The following is a 14,592-nucleotide window of genomic DNA, read 5'->3' as shown; positions in this document are numbered from 1 at the left end:
TTGCTTTCGCGGGCCACATAAAATGATGTGGCGGGCCAAATCTATCCCCCGGGCCTTGACTTTGACACCTGTGAACTAAGTCAAAATCTCAGTAAATATTTATATCCAGTAAGTATGGGTAGTTGAGCGTGATTGCCAAGGCCATGTGTCTTCGTTACCTCAACACGACACGTTGGGACCATCTTCAACAAAATACCTCCTATATAATCAATGAAAAAGAGTTCCACACTACGACTACTTTTCTATGATGACACTTTTGGACAGTGACTGCTTCTCCCTTAAGGAGTGTTTTATCAGTGTGTTGACAAAGACAGGGTAAAGAGGTTGAATAATGACAGCATGAAAGACACCGCAATTGCGCCTGATATGTTTACTCCCTCAGAACTATCGAGGAGGCCTGTTAGCTGACATCAGAACTGGAGATAGCTTCAAAATCAAAAGGGTCACAAATCTAAAATTCCCAACTGCATTTTTGAGGTTATTACAGCCACTTATCCAAACTCTATTTAAGAAATTCCTCTTGTTGATTTCATCTTGCTATACATATCCAGTTGACGGTGCTCCCTGTTTTTTTTTCCAATAAAAATGGCAGCCAAATGTTTCAAACCTACCGATAATATTGATTAAAAAAAGGAGAACTACGGGTTAGCACACACTGGATCAAAACTAAATACCAGTCATGAAGAGTCACACTGGAATAACTTTTTCATTAACTTTTCAAGATATAAAATTGGACAAAATCCGACTTCAACGGACAGTTAGGACGGCGGAAAAAAACATTAGCACCGCCCTACCCACTCTCGAGGACTTGCACACTGCAAGAATCCAAACTAGGTGCGGAAAACCGGACCCTCCGCACCCTGCCCACCACCTTTTCCAGCTACTCCCCTCAGGCAGGCGCTACCGATCCATGCGCACCAAATCCAGCAGACACTTAAACAGCTTCTTCCCCCAAGCCATTAACTCTTTGAACAGTAGCCCAAATGGAACTGTATAGTGCCTCTTTGCAATTTTTTTAAGATGATACTAGTGCAGCGTGTTCGACCGGAAACAAATTCCTTGTGTGTTCTACATACTTGGCAATAAAGATGATTCTGATTCTGATAACAGATGCTTCATTCATTCACTGCAATCCCCAAATTTATTCGGGAATTGAAATGCATGGCATGGAGCGCCATTCCCGAATTCGTTGGGGTTTTGTTTTTTCTTGCTGGTCAGACCTCTGGCAATTTTTCCCTAGCACGAGGAGGCAGCATTTGCCTTTTCTGCAGCTGTTCCCATTTCAAGCTCAGATAACTTCCATATAATTTAGGAATTAACTCTTTTTTTGTATGAAAGAAGAGACTAAGGTTTTTTTACGCTGCATTGAATGTTCATGTAGTCCTAAAACTCAATATTCTGTGAGTCCTGGAATTTGAGTGACAATGACAGAAACCCTGGCGCTGGATTAGACACATTTTTGCACATCGTGTAGCAGTAAATGAGTTAATGCTATATTTAAAAAATATCTCATTTTTCTAAATGTTTCTGACCATCAGGTATTTTGACAAGGTGAAACAAGGGAGAAAATTATTGATAAGATTCCTGCACTTCAGCTTCTTTTTGCCAACCGTTGGTTTGAGTTGGAACACATTCAACATGCAATTCTGAAAAAGAATCCAAGTCTTAAAATTCCACATTATAGCATCAAAAATTGTTCAGAAGCAGCCGAGGCAGGCTAATACTGTCGAAATAATGTTTGTTATGGTGGTCCTTGTGTTGCTCAACCAGTAATGCCTGGGTGTTTTTTGTCGCCACAGTAACTCAATCTAATCTTACTTGAAAAGAGCAAGAATGCCATAAAAACAACACGACTGGCTGGAGTCTGAGGCAAGAATGAAGAGAAAACCAACGCTAAAGATTTGAAACAGGAAGAGCGTGGCGTCAGTACAGGCGGGAGATAAGAGCACCGCGCTCCATACACAAACAACAGGGTTTCTGTGGCCGAGTGACTCCCCACTCTTTCGGCGCCCTCGCTGTAGAAATCCTCTCCCTACGGTCGGCTCCGGACCACAGGCCACCACCCAGGCCTGCGTGCAACAGATCGGGGGCCTGATACACGCTGACGGACTCCAGGGGGTTTTAAGGGGATTTGCGCAAGCCCGGGGAACGGATGACCTCAAACAGGAAAGCCTGGGAAAAAAAATTGAGGGAACTTTTATCTATGCTTGCCTTTTAGCCCTTCCTGTCTAAACGTCAGCAGAGATCAAGTCGAAGGTAACCTAAGCCACTAAGTCGGAGAAGTCAATTCAATCTGCCACAGTGCAATTCTGAACAGTAGAAGAACACAAGTTCGAGTGTTGTATGGTGATTATCTTGGTCCTTTCCAAATAAATCCTACCAAATGAGGTGTCCTTTTGGGCGTGGTGCAGAAACAATGTAAACTTGGAACAAATGAGTTCGTGAAACCAATTTCCAACTTTACTTCGGTTTAGGTGGTGTGGACGATGACATGAGTAGGTGTCCAAATTTACTGTAAATATACATGTATGTTACAAAAAAAATGCGTTTTTAGCTATTTAGCTAGCTACATTATCTAGCCAGCTATCTGGCTAGCTACCTAGCTAGCTATTTGTGATCTATTAGCTATCTGGGTGGCTGGCTAGCGATCTAGCAGGTTATCTATTTGCTTAATAGCTATCTCGCTAGCTATCTATTAGACATCTATTAGCTTCTCGCCCAAAGAAACACTTATCCTGTGACTGTAAAGTGACAGAGTTTTGAAAGGCGTTTATAAAGGAAATGTATTATTATTATTATTATTAACACGACAACATTGTGCAACTCGTGTCACAAAACCAAAACTTATATTTGGTAAAGCTTATTCTTATAGTTTACCACAAAACTACCATCTATTAAAATCATGCTTCTCATTCTATTATCAGAAAATCCAGAGTCAGATATCTTTCCATCAATTCAGATGACCGTCAATCAGTAGGGCTTATATATACGATGACAGGAAGGTAGTGGGATAAAAAAATAAATAAACAAAAACATCCCACAGTGATACATTGTACGATGTAATTGCATGTAGTTGCCTTCTTACTCTTGAAAGGTTTTCTAATTTGCTGCCGTCTGAGTTCAGTTTTCTGTATTTGGGTTTACGTGTGCACGAGTGGCAAGTAAACCTTATACAACTGAGTGGAAGGCTGGGAATCTTAGCTGGGTTCATAAAATTATAGCCTGTGGGGCACTGTTTTTCCTAGCGCTCTCTGTGATGTTTGAGCGAGAACTCAAACAAGCCTTCATTATATAGTCACAGCCCCGGCGCGCCTTGTGCAGGGAGAGAGGCCCTTCCACTCACAGGATTTCTGCTTCCTTCACTTTGCAGTACATCCCTCAACCTCTCATCAGTGGCTTGCAGTACATCCCTCAACCTCTCATCAGTGGATTTGGCCTTGCTAACATGCTTATGTTTCCTTGCTAAAATCATTCTCTCGTCTGCCATACCTGATCTGAGGTTTTATTCATATTCTTAATTAAACATTGTATCAATCTGCCAAGATGAAAAGCAGCCAAGGGTTATTATTATTATTATTTTTAAGTTGATAGGCTGAGCGTACAACAAATGAACTGAAAGCAACGCAAACTGAAAGCATCCATGTAAATTTTTCCATTGTGGGTATAATAAATATTTTCCTGTCTTATGTTTTAAACCACAGGTGTCAAAGTCAAGGCCAAATTTGGCCCATCATGTCATTTTATTTGGCACACGCAAGAAATTCGGCCCGCATATCAAGCTTGTGAAATTCCATGATGCTTGTTGAAGTCCGAACCAAAATTTCAGACTGTCCTATGGAAACCACAATCTTTTTTTCCTTTCGGCTTTTTCCTTCAGGGGTCGCCACATCGAATCAGTGTCCTCAATCTAACCCGGTTTTGTGCATCCTCTTCTCTCACACCAGCTACCTTTATGTCCTCTTTGACAACATCCATAAACCTCCTCTTAGGTATTCCTCCTCCTGCCTGGCAGTTCAAGGCTCAGCATCCTTCTCCCGATATAGTCACTCTCTTTCCTCTGGACATGTCCAAATCATCTCAGTCTGGCTTCTCTGACTTTTTCTCCAAAGCCTCAAATATGAGTTGTCCCTCTAATGTACTCATTCCTGATCCTATCCAACCTGGTCACTCCCAAAGACAACCTCAACATCTTCATCTCTGCTACCTCCAGCTCTGCTTCCTGTCTTTTCTTCAGTGGCACTATCTCCAGTCCAAAGATCATGGCTGGTCTCACCACCGTTTTACACACATTTCCTTTCATCCTAGTCGAAACCTTTCTATCACACATTACGCCTGACATTTTTCTCCAGCCAAGCGTGTCCAGCCTGCCTGGACACGCTTCTTTACCTCTTTTCCACACTCTCCATTGCTCTGGACAGTTGAACCCAAGTACTTAAAATCTTCCACCTTCTTTATCTCTTCTCCCTGTAGCATCACTCTTGTACTTGGATCGCTCTCATTCACACACAAATATTCCGTCTTGCTGCGACTGATCTTCATTCCTCTTCTGTCCAGGGCATACCTCCGTGTCTCTAGTTTCTCCCCCACCTGTTCCCTGCTTTCACTACAGATCACAATGTCATGTAATGTATGTAAACCACAATAACCGTCATTATTTACGACTTCAAATTTGAAAAAACATTCATTTGTTGTGCACTCTATATGTAATATGTGGAGGGGATTAAACATTGTAATGGGCTCCCCAAATTCATAACGTGCCCATGACAGGAAACCGTTACAATGTGGAAAAATCGAAGCATGGATACATGGATACAAACTTTCTTATATTAGACCGCCTAACTCCACAAAGACAAAATGATTAATATCCCCAGACTGTACTAAACCGAGTCAACTCCAAAAAGTATTCATTATTCATGGAGCAATGATTACAGACTTTTTGTCTGCTTTGTAAACAGTACATTCTCTTCCATAGGCCCCGTTAGTGAAAGAAGCGGCTGGTTCTCATCCCATGCTGTGTTTACAGACGGGGCTTGACTAAGTGCCTACAGAAAATTTATTATGTTGTGCTGTTAAACCCATCCACTTTAGAAACAGCCTAAACAAATCTCAACTCATTTACGATTCACGGATTATTGGAAGCAACAGTGAGCTGTGGATCACTAATAGGGACAAACAGGAAGCAGTACCATAAAAAGCGTTACTCTTCTTGGCCACAAATGTCAGATAAGGTAGAGTGTCTCACATGTGGCAATGACGGAACTGTCACACCACAACACTGTTTTGGCATCCCAAACATGCATTTCATCAAGTGGTGTTGATAAGTCAATGGAGTCAGACACTGAAGATCCAGGAAGCATCGAAGAGCTCACACTATGTCGGGTATAGCAAGGAGCAACGTGACAAGCAATCCCAATGCTGTGTTGAGCACTTGGAAGACGTCAGCAAAATGCATGGTGAGCGCTTACTTCAGCCTGGGTGAAGCAGAATTAATGTCACCAAACAGTTTGTCCTTTTGAAAGGTCAGCTAGCTTTGCATCCCAAAGACCTTTGACCTGATAATTGTTGCCTAAAGCGTGGTGGTGTGTCTTCAGGCACTTTTATCTGCTCTAAATAAGGGGTTCTCAACTACCAGGCACAAAAAAAAAAATTGCTTACGTTTTATTTATTTCGGAATTTGAACAATGTTTTATGTTGTAAATGATTGACAGGCATTGTGAAGAGACGCTAGTAACCATGAACTGAATGTATTTTAGTCTAGGTCTAAATAAAAATAGACCACTCGTACGATTTCTCACTGAAAAACGAATTGGGACAGAAGTCATGTGGGAAAAAGCCAGAACATTGTCCTTGAATATGTCAAGAAAGAGGGCAGGGGTTATAAAAGAAATTTGTTCTGACAAATCTGAAGTGTCCATGGTTTTTAAGCTCAGGGTCAGTTTGCTTGAAACGGATCTCTCGTGTATAAAGATGTAGCCCACTTAGATAGCGCTGTCTGCACATGCTGGAGTCTGAGCTCCTCGGCCTGCAGATAAGACTGGGACAGTTCAGTGTTTGTGCGTGTTTGTGTGTGACGGAGAGAAATAATGCTAGCGGCGCCAAGAGTTATGAAGGAAAAAAAAGCTCAACTGTGGGCAGAGTCTTGCACTGGATTCAAATCCAGTTGCACGACAGAGATTTATTCACTACACCACTAGCAATTTACCTCCATAATACTAATACCTCTAAAACGTGTACACCCAATGTAAATATATGCTTAGCTATGCGCTAGCCCAAAATCCACTGTTTGGGCTTGAAGGCAAGGGGGATCAACAGTCCATTGGCGGCACAAAAATGAGCTCTTCTGCACACGAATTAATGTTGTTTCTTATAATATAGAATAGTTTCTTCACTTTTTGGGCTCATGGAGGCAGCATCGCTGTCGTCGGCCACTGCCTATAATTTCATCAGGGGTGACGTCAAGATATTCAGTGTTGGATTTTTGATGAACTAAATTAAGTTCAGAAGCCAGATTTACATAATGTAGTCTAATTTTTTGTTTTCAGCAGGAGCTGGAGTGACCGTGCGTTTCCCTCCACTAGTTGCACCTGTTGTGTTTTGACGAATCAGGCATGCCATTGATTTAAGGACTGCCACGCTACCAAGTCTCTTGTCGGATTATTGACCTTGCTCCTTGTGACAAACGATTTACGTTGGTAGTTTGTTAGTGCGGTTTTCTGGAATAAATATTTTTGTTGTCACAGTGCGTCAGAGCCTGCATTTCTGGAATCCAAAACATTAGTTCAGAACATGACAATAATTTATAATTTACGACAAGTCAACATTTACCTATACCTTGGTAAATGTTGAATTGTCGTAAATTATAAATTATGTTATAAGTATATTGTATATTATATAATTATATTGTTAACAAATTATTCACATTTATGGATACAATTGATTACAATGTTTGGACTAAATGTTTTTAATCAGAGATTTTTTTTGGTGCCGATACTAAATATCCCGTGTTTTTTTTTTTTCTGAAGTACATCACGTTTCAATGATAATAATAATGATAATAATCATCATCATGGTAATCGTAATAAACTGTCATATTTAAAAGACAACCGACACCATTTTTTGTTTCCTAACTGACATCCGAAAAACGTTTTATAGCATTTAAAATACCCAAAACACGCAGGCTGATATTTTTAGTCACATGCAAAACACCAATAAAAATGACTTCAAGTGTGCTAAAACTGCAACAAATTGAGCTGCGAATTGGGAATTTTCAGAAAGTCCCGCCCCCAGTTCGTGACGTCACGCCACAACGTCTTCACTTGCTCGAGAATCAAAACAATGGCTTCAGATTCGGAGAAGATGCTTTCTTGTTACTCATCCAGTTATGAATATGATTCAAATAGTTCTGAAGAGGAAAGCATAAATGTTTGCAATTGATTAAAGGAGTCTTCCCATATCAATGCCGTCAATGACAGCAATGTAGCCCCCAGAAAATGCAGAAGACGGCGCCCAAGCTCCATTGGAAATGGACTGATTTGTCTGCTGGGAATTTGTGTCAGCGAATATAAAATGGTGGTCTTGGTGCAACACACAACGATTCACCATCGCGTTATTTATGTGTTTTCCTTCTAATTTCGCCATCAACACGGTTCAACACGAAGTTTTCAGACCAAACACAGTACCGCAAAATGCATTGTATGTCGCTTTCTCGGTCAGGGGCGTTTCGAATGTGACATCACGTGAGCATCGTCATCAACTCGAAAACAAGACTTCCTGAATATTCAGCGCGAGTCTTAAAACGTAAAATATAGCTATATGCGGTGGAATCTTTGTAAAATACGCTCAGTAGAAGTCATTTGAAGTGATTTTAGAAATTATGGACACAACTTGTCCGGAGGCGTCGGTTGTCCTTTAAGGGTTAGGTTTAGGTTATAAAGTGGTTGATTGATTCACATGACCACCTCAATGTGCAGAGGTGTGTGGTTCGAATCTGACTCTGGCCTCCCTATGTGGATGTTGTATGTTCTTCTGAATCATCATATCTATAAATTACAACACATTGTGGAAATGGAGTCAGTAAGTACAGCAGGCCAACATTGGCCTGGCGACCATTAAAGTTGGCTCCCATTAATATTGATTCAGGAAACAATCTGCTCAGCTGAAGATCAATAAACTCATGCCTGTTGTCAAGCAGTTTGTTAAATGAGTCAGTGGCAATTGATTAATACAGGTCCGGTCAATTTATCTTACATTTATGAGGGTCCTCGTGCTAAAGCAAGATTTTTATTGCGACTGGGTTTTGGGTTGAGTTTTTGATGCTTTGGTTACTTTTTCCACTTCTATTTTGTCATGTAGGACTAAATATGTGATTCGGTTCTGCAGTGCCTAATACGGTCTAGGACACTGTCGCTCATTGATCCGCGGCCATGCAGACTGTTGTTGTGAGCAGGTCTGCAGTCACTTTATTTGCAGAGCCAGGCAGATTTAAGCGGTGCCACAGTCAAGCGGTCGGGATGTGCAGTGAATACAGTCTGCGAGATAAACAGTGCCTTGTTTCGCCATTTCTTTGCCGCTGCTGAGCCAGCTGATAACAGCGGTGGGGGCAGTGAGGGGGTCAGGAGGCTCTCCGAGGCAGTCGGAAAGCGAGAGGGAGGCAGACACTCTGGCAGCACTGGCCTCCCCGCCGCCTTTACTCCCCACTGCCAGGCTAATCTCGCCTCTTTTCTTTTCAGTCTCCCTTCACAAAGCGTGACTGTGCGAATGAATTTGCAATTGAAAAATGACAACTTTCAGTGAGGATTCAGGTTAAGCAATTTTGAAAAATGATCTAATTGTAACTCTCTTCCCCTCCATATTTCGATGACGATTTATCATGGGATTCTTTTTTTTCAAGGCCCGATTTTCATGTCTTTTGATTGAACAAACACAAGCAATATGCTGCATTGTATTACAATAAACAAAATCCGAATTGTTTACTATATGCTAGGAAAAGATGGGAGATGAACTGCTCTCTCACAGCAAGCTGTCGTCTCATTGTCTTGGCCCGGCACCAGTCGCTGGAGTAATTGCAGCAGTGCGGCATTGTGGGGAATACTTTGCATTCCGCCTTCCATAAAGACGTTTTTCTTCTTTAGACTCACGAACACTCGAAAACATCTCAAACACTGTTGTTTCCTAAGAGATACTGACGTGAGGTCATCATGTAATGTACCTATGTGAGATGTCTTATGATGAACTCTCGAATATGTTCTATAAACAGGTCAATACTAAACAGGACAAAATCATAAATAGCTTGACAGCGCTGGAACTTCAATTGTATTGTCATCAATAAAAAAGACCTTATTTCATGCGCATTGTGGGCCTTGATCAACATTCATCCATCATCACTTCACAACCTGACTTGTATTGCGAGCCCGACCAAAACCAGAGCATCAGCAATCAATCATGGAGGAATGCCTTGCCTAGAACCCATGAAAAGTTTTGACGACGACCCCACCCATATTCTGAAAGGTCCACATCTGTTTCCAATATCGCTGCCTCTGCTGGAGAGTTACCCAATCATCAGATTTTTTTTGTTTTTCTCAGCGAGAGAAACAATCACAAATATGGATGAGGACCAATACCAACACCCTTTTATGGCGTACCAAAAGAATGAAGAACAAGATGTCACTGTGATAACTAGGCTGGGAGGATGTGTTTAATAGTGTACTGTTTGGAATGCATGCGCCTGGGGGGTATTGTAGTTTCAATAATCCAACTGAGACTTTGTTTATGTTCCCTCACTCCTGGATTCCCCCCAAAGCACCCCACCAACCCCTGCAGCAAAAAAAAACTGGTTTTATTTTTAAGCTATTCCTTGAAGCGAGTCACTGAAGAGTAATTGGGAAATGATAGCATTTTGCAGGATTTATTCTACCGTATTTTTTTTCTGTGTGCCAGTCTTTGAGATGTTTTTGGGCGGGCTGACATAAATCTCTTACCGAGACAATGTGATGATTCCATATCACCTTCCTTGAACCCATTCAGTTGGCAGTGTGATTTATGTCGATGGATTTACAGTGTCCCCTCGCTATGCAACGGTTTGGTTATTGAGTCTTTTTTTTATTCTAGGTTTCAGTTGTAACCAGAACTTATTCTATTGCAGGTTTTCTTGCAGTTTTTCTTCCTTCTAAGAAGACCTAGTCCAAAAGGTCAGTTTTCATTTTTTTGTTTACTTTTTGAAAGGAGGGTTAATTTTTTGACCAAAATCATGAACATTAGAGCTCATTGTCCACCTCCCACCCTTCTATTCCCTCATCATGGGTCAGTTCAGAAATACATTCCGACCGCACTGCTTCCCTCAAACCAATTGGCAATTCAAAACATTGTTCAAATGTATGTTAAGCAGATTCCTTACTTACAGACAGTGTATTGTCGGTGTTCAAATACCTCATAGCAACACCAGCTGAAAATGGCGCGTCACAGCAACATCCGTGACACTCTGACGAAGGCGGAAGTAGTCGCCGAAACATGTCAGGTATTTGAACACCGACAATACACTGTCTGTAAGTAAGGAATCTGCTTAACATTAGTTATCAAGTAGACAGGATGAATTTAGTACAACGATTGTTCAAATGTGCTGTTTGGTTATGCAGTGCCGCCGAAAAAAACAAAAATGGCATAGCGGGGCCTAGCGCTTCATGCTATATATGCAAGTAAACAGTTGAAGCATGAGCTGCTGATTATAGGTTATGGAGAAGACTGATGAGTGGAGCTTATTCTGCCCACCCCACAGTACACACGCATGGTCATAAGGGCCTCTTAAATTTGTATTTTTTTGTAATGGCTTACTTTAACTAGAGTTCCATGTCGCATTGTGGCCAAAAGATACATTCCTGATGGGTTACTGCAGCTTTTTGGTGCAGTAAATCCTTGTTATGGAGATTGAAATCCGGTTCCCATGACTACCATTCTTCATCTTTTAAATGGACGATGAAGAAGAACATTGCAGACCGGAAGTATAATAATAAACAGCTCTGTTAATTAGTTTCCCATTTTGCATTGCAAATGTGACTTTGATTAAATGTAACAAGGGTTGGTTGTGTGGAAACCGGCACATCAGAATCAGAATCATCTTTATTGCCAAGTATGTAGAACACACAAGGAATTTGTTTCCGGTAGAACACGCTGCACTAGTATCGTTGTCAAAAAAACTGCTAAGTGGCACTATACAGTTCCATTTTGGCTACTGTTGAAAGAGTTCAAAGAGTTAATGGCTTGGGGGAAGAAGCTGTTTAAATGTCTGCTGGATTTGGTGCGCATGGATCGGTAATATTACCCACTTCAACATGTGTTGAAATCTTATAAGAATGTGACATCCGCTTGGTGACGAAAGTGACAGTTGACAACATCTTGAATCCAATCGTCACCTTACAAATGTGCACCAGCTCGTCCCATTTTGATGACTATGCGAATAAAGCATCCTCTAAGCCCTTGACTCTATCACCCGGTGTAATTAGCCGCTTTGTATTTTAACAATGTGCCTGAAAATATTCAAGACATCTGGCTAGGCACATTAAAGACAACTGTCTCAGTGGGAAGCTCTTCCTCACATATGGGAATTCTCACGGCTGCACCGGGAAAGAGCCTCCATAAAATATATTTACAGTCTAAATAGCCTGAATCACACATTACACTAGGCACTGGAATGCATGATACCATATTTCAGCTGGATGACAGAGATTATTGTCACACCCTTACTTATAGATGACTCAAAATAGCTGCCAATGGTCACAAATTGCTGTGCCATTTCATCCAGCTTGTTTCATCTGTCCAAAAACGTCCAACCATAAGTAGAGTCTGATTAAAACTGTTCCATGTCTGATGGGCCGGCTAGCACGGAGGCAAAGACCACAGTGAGAACTACAAATCAAATCAGCTCAACAAGGCAAGTTGGAAAAGATCAGCGGTGTAATCAACTTAGCTATGAGGTTTTTTCTTTCCCTCGCAAAGCTCTCGTCAAGTGTGCCTAGCAGTTAGTTCATGACACCGCAGCTCAATTTTACCATTCCCCATCACTTAAAACACAAACCTGTCTGGCTTTTGGCTTTGTTTGATTAAATACTTTCCGAACAATGCCCAATGTTCTCAAACTGGTTTTCTAACCCTTGCAAACTGGTGTCGACTATGATTCAGCCCAGACGAGAAAACACAATGGGCTGACCTTAATGAGTAAGATAAAGTTAGTATGTCACTGGAGCCTTGGTGATAACATTTATGACCCTCGTCTCTAGTTAGCTTTGTGCCTGGGTGGTGCCCAACTGGTGCCACTTTGTCTTTGACACGGCTGATAGAATATTTCTTGTCTGTTTCCCACAGTACAACTCAAGCTCTCCCCCTATCCCCATCCGCCATCATGCGCCGATCAGCAACACTCAACTCCACCCATCCAGTCACGCCCGATGGCAGACTGCGAAGGAGTGAGGGCTGCCACTCGTATCGGCTTCATCAGACCCCTATGATAGTGAGGAGACTGGTGTCTGAATCCGGCGACCAGTTAGACACTATTTCGAGAAGGAGCGGGACAGTTTCTGCTTTTGTGTTCTCATTCAGGTCATATTTAGAAGAACAGGTATTTATATTCCAATCCCTGGACAAATGAGATTATTCACCTGAAAAATCATGTTCACTTGAATGTGGAGGGAAATTGGTGTAGCTGAAGATGGGCAGATCTTGCAAACGCCACATAGCCAAATTTCAAATAACAGCACTAAAACTGTGAGCAATAAATGCACGGTCTAGACGAGGGGTGTGGAACTCATTTTTTGCATTGTCGTTACGGTTTCATCTCGGGGGGCCATTATGAATTTGGGGAATCCATTAGAATGTTTAATCCCCTCCACATTTTACATATAGAGTGCACAACAAATTAGTGATTTTCAAATTTGAAGTAAAAAATTATTTGTGGTTTACATGGGGCAATATGAAATGTTGGTTCAGACTTTTGCAAGCATCATCCCACTTGACATGGTTAATTTGCTTTCGCGGGCTGAATAAAATGATGTGGCGGGCCGATTTGGCCCCCGGGCCTTGACTTTGGCCCCTGTGATGGAGACAATGTGCTCCTCTGTAATTGATTACTTATTTCCTGAGAAAAAAATGGGCTTTTCCATTCGCAACACACTGGCGCAAACTACGCCAAAACCAACTCCCCAATCCACATCAACGTAATTCAAACTTCTAAATTGCAAATTGTCAAGTACAGACGCTCCCCTACTTACCCCTGATGTTACCAAGAATTGTACATATGAACCTTTTTGGAGTAACATATGTAATTTCATCGGTGCTGTATGTCATGCATATTAGTATATTTGACAATATAGCTGACTTTGACTTTGATATGTAGTATTCTATCCAGTTGTACATATCTTCATAGATCGATGATCTACGACTGAGAGCTTACACAGACATATCTTCGTAGAGCATATATTTTATTAAATGTTACTTTTTCAGCACAAACCAATACAGTTTACCAACACAACCTTTAAACATACTTGAATAAGCCATAAACAAACATTCCATACAAAATATAGCAAAGGAGCAACTTACGAACAAATTCACCTTACGAACTTACGTCAGTTGGGGAGTGTCTGTATTTGTTGCAAAAAGTTGTACTTTGCTACACCTGAATGCCAAGACTTAACGATATAAAAACATCAATTATAATAATGTAATGCAAAGCAAAAATAAAACGAAAGAGAACTTCAAAGTGAACTATTAAGGAATACAACTAACTGGGCTGTAAACCAACATGCCAACTACAGATCATAAAAGGGTGAGGTCATCGCAATTCACAGGTTGGATATTGGACGCAGGTTCTTTCTGGGGATAATTCGTTTGATCCCAACACCATGTTCGCAGAGTGGTGGTCCATCACAGAAAGATTCACAACTCGGGATCTGAAGCAACAGAGATCTTGACCTTTCAAGTAGCAATGCCTGTAGTGAATACTTAACAACACACTCGTGAAACGGCGTCTCTGATTGTTAGCTATGCTAAAGGAGGTCAGCAGGGACTCCGAATAAATGGCCTCGTCGCCAGTGCTCTCTGCTGCTGAGTCGACTGACGAAATAATGAACCGCACTGGCTTGTTTGATTTCCTCTGGAGACAGCAGAGTGGGAGTCTGATCCTCATTCAGCCTTGGCTCCCACTAACCCAATCTGCTCTTTCTCTCAGTCTCTGACCTACAGACAGTGTCTGTGCAGGCCTTTTGAGGAGCCATCTATGCACTGTGATTTATTGTAAATTAAAACACAGGGAGCTCAGTTGCGGGGCTTAAATGCCCTCTCTGACTACCTGGCCATGCTCCACAGAGTCTGGGCTGGATTCCATTTCCTCTCATGTCAACGTTGTTGCTATTGTAGCTGACCAATAATTCACACAAAATTGTGTGTTTTCAAGAGGAAGGACCGCTGAACCCTGGAGTTTGTGGCATATATTCATCACACTAAAATTAGACCGGAGGCATATGAATATTTTATATACCACAATGTGTAGAAGTTGCAAACACCGAGTGTGCCGGTATAGTGTTTTTGGGCGGATTTCACCGCATTGTG

At 41.6% G+C, this 14,592-nt stretch overlaps 1 long non-coding RNA gene across 1 annotated transcript; it reads left to right on the top strand.

The window, feature by feature from the left end:
- Positions 1–2,052: 2,052 nt before the first annotated feature.
- LOC148897831 (uncharacterized) lies at positions 2,053–12,586 on the top strand. The gene is made up of 3 exons (XR_016114962.1): positions 2,053–2,256; positions 10,142–10,187; positions 12,355–12,586. It is a non-coding gene; the product is annotated as an uncharacterized LOC148897831 (long non-coding RNA).
- The last annotated feature ends 2,006 nt before the right edge of the window (positions 12,587–14,592 follow it).

The sequence above is a fragment of the Hippocampus bargibanti genome, linkage group LG05 (assembly GCF_051943395.1).
Source record: "Hippocampus bargibanti isolate YZ-2025 linkage group LG05, ASM5194339v1, whole genome shotgun sequence".
In the NCBI taxonomy this organism is placed as follows: domain Eukaryota; kingdom Metazoa; phylum Chordata; class Actinopteri; order Syngnathiformes; family Syngnathidae; genus Hippocampus; species Hippocampus bargibanti.
Note: the sequence above shows the minus strand (reverse complement) of the source record. Positions and strands in the feature narration are given on the sequence as shown.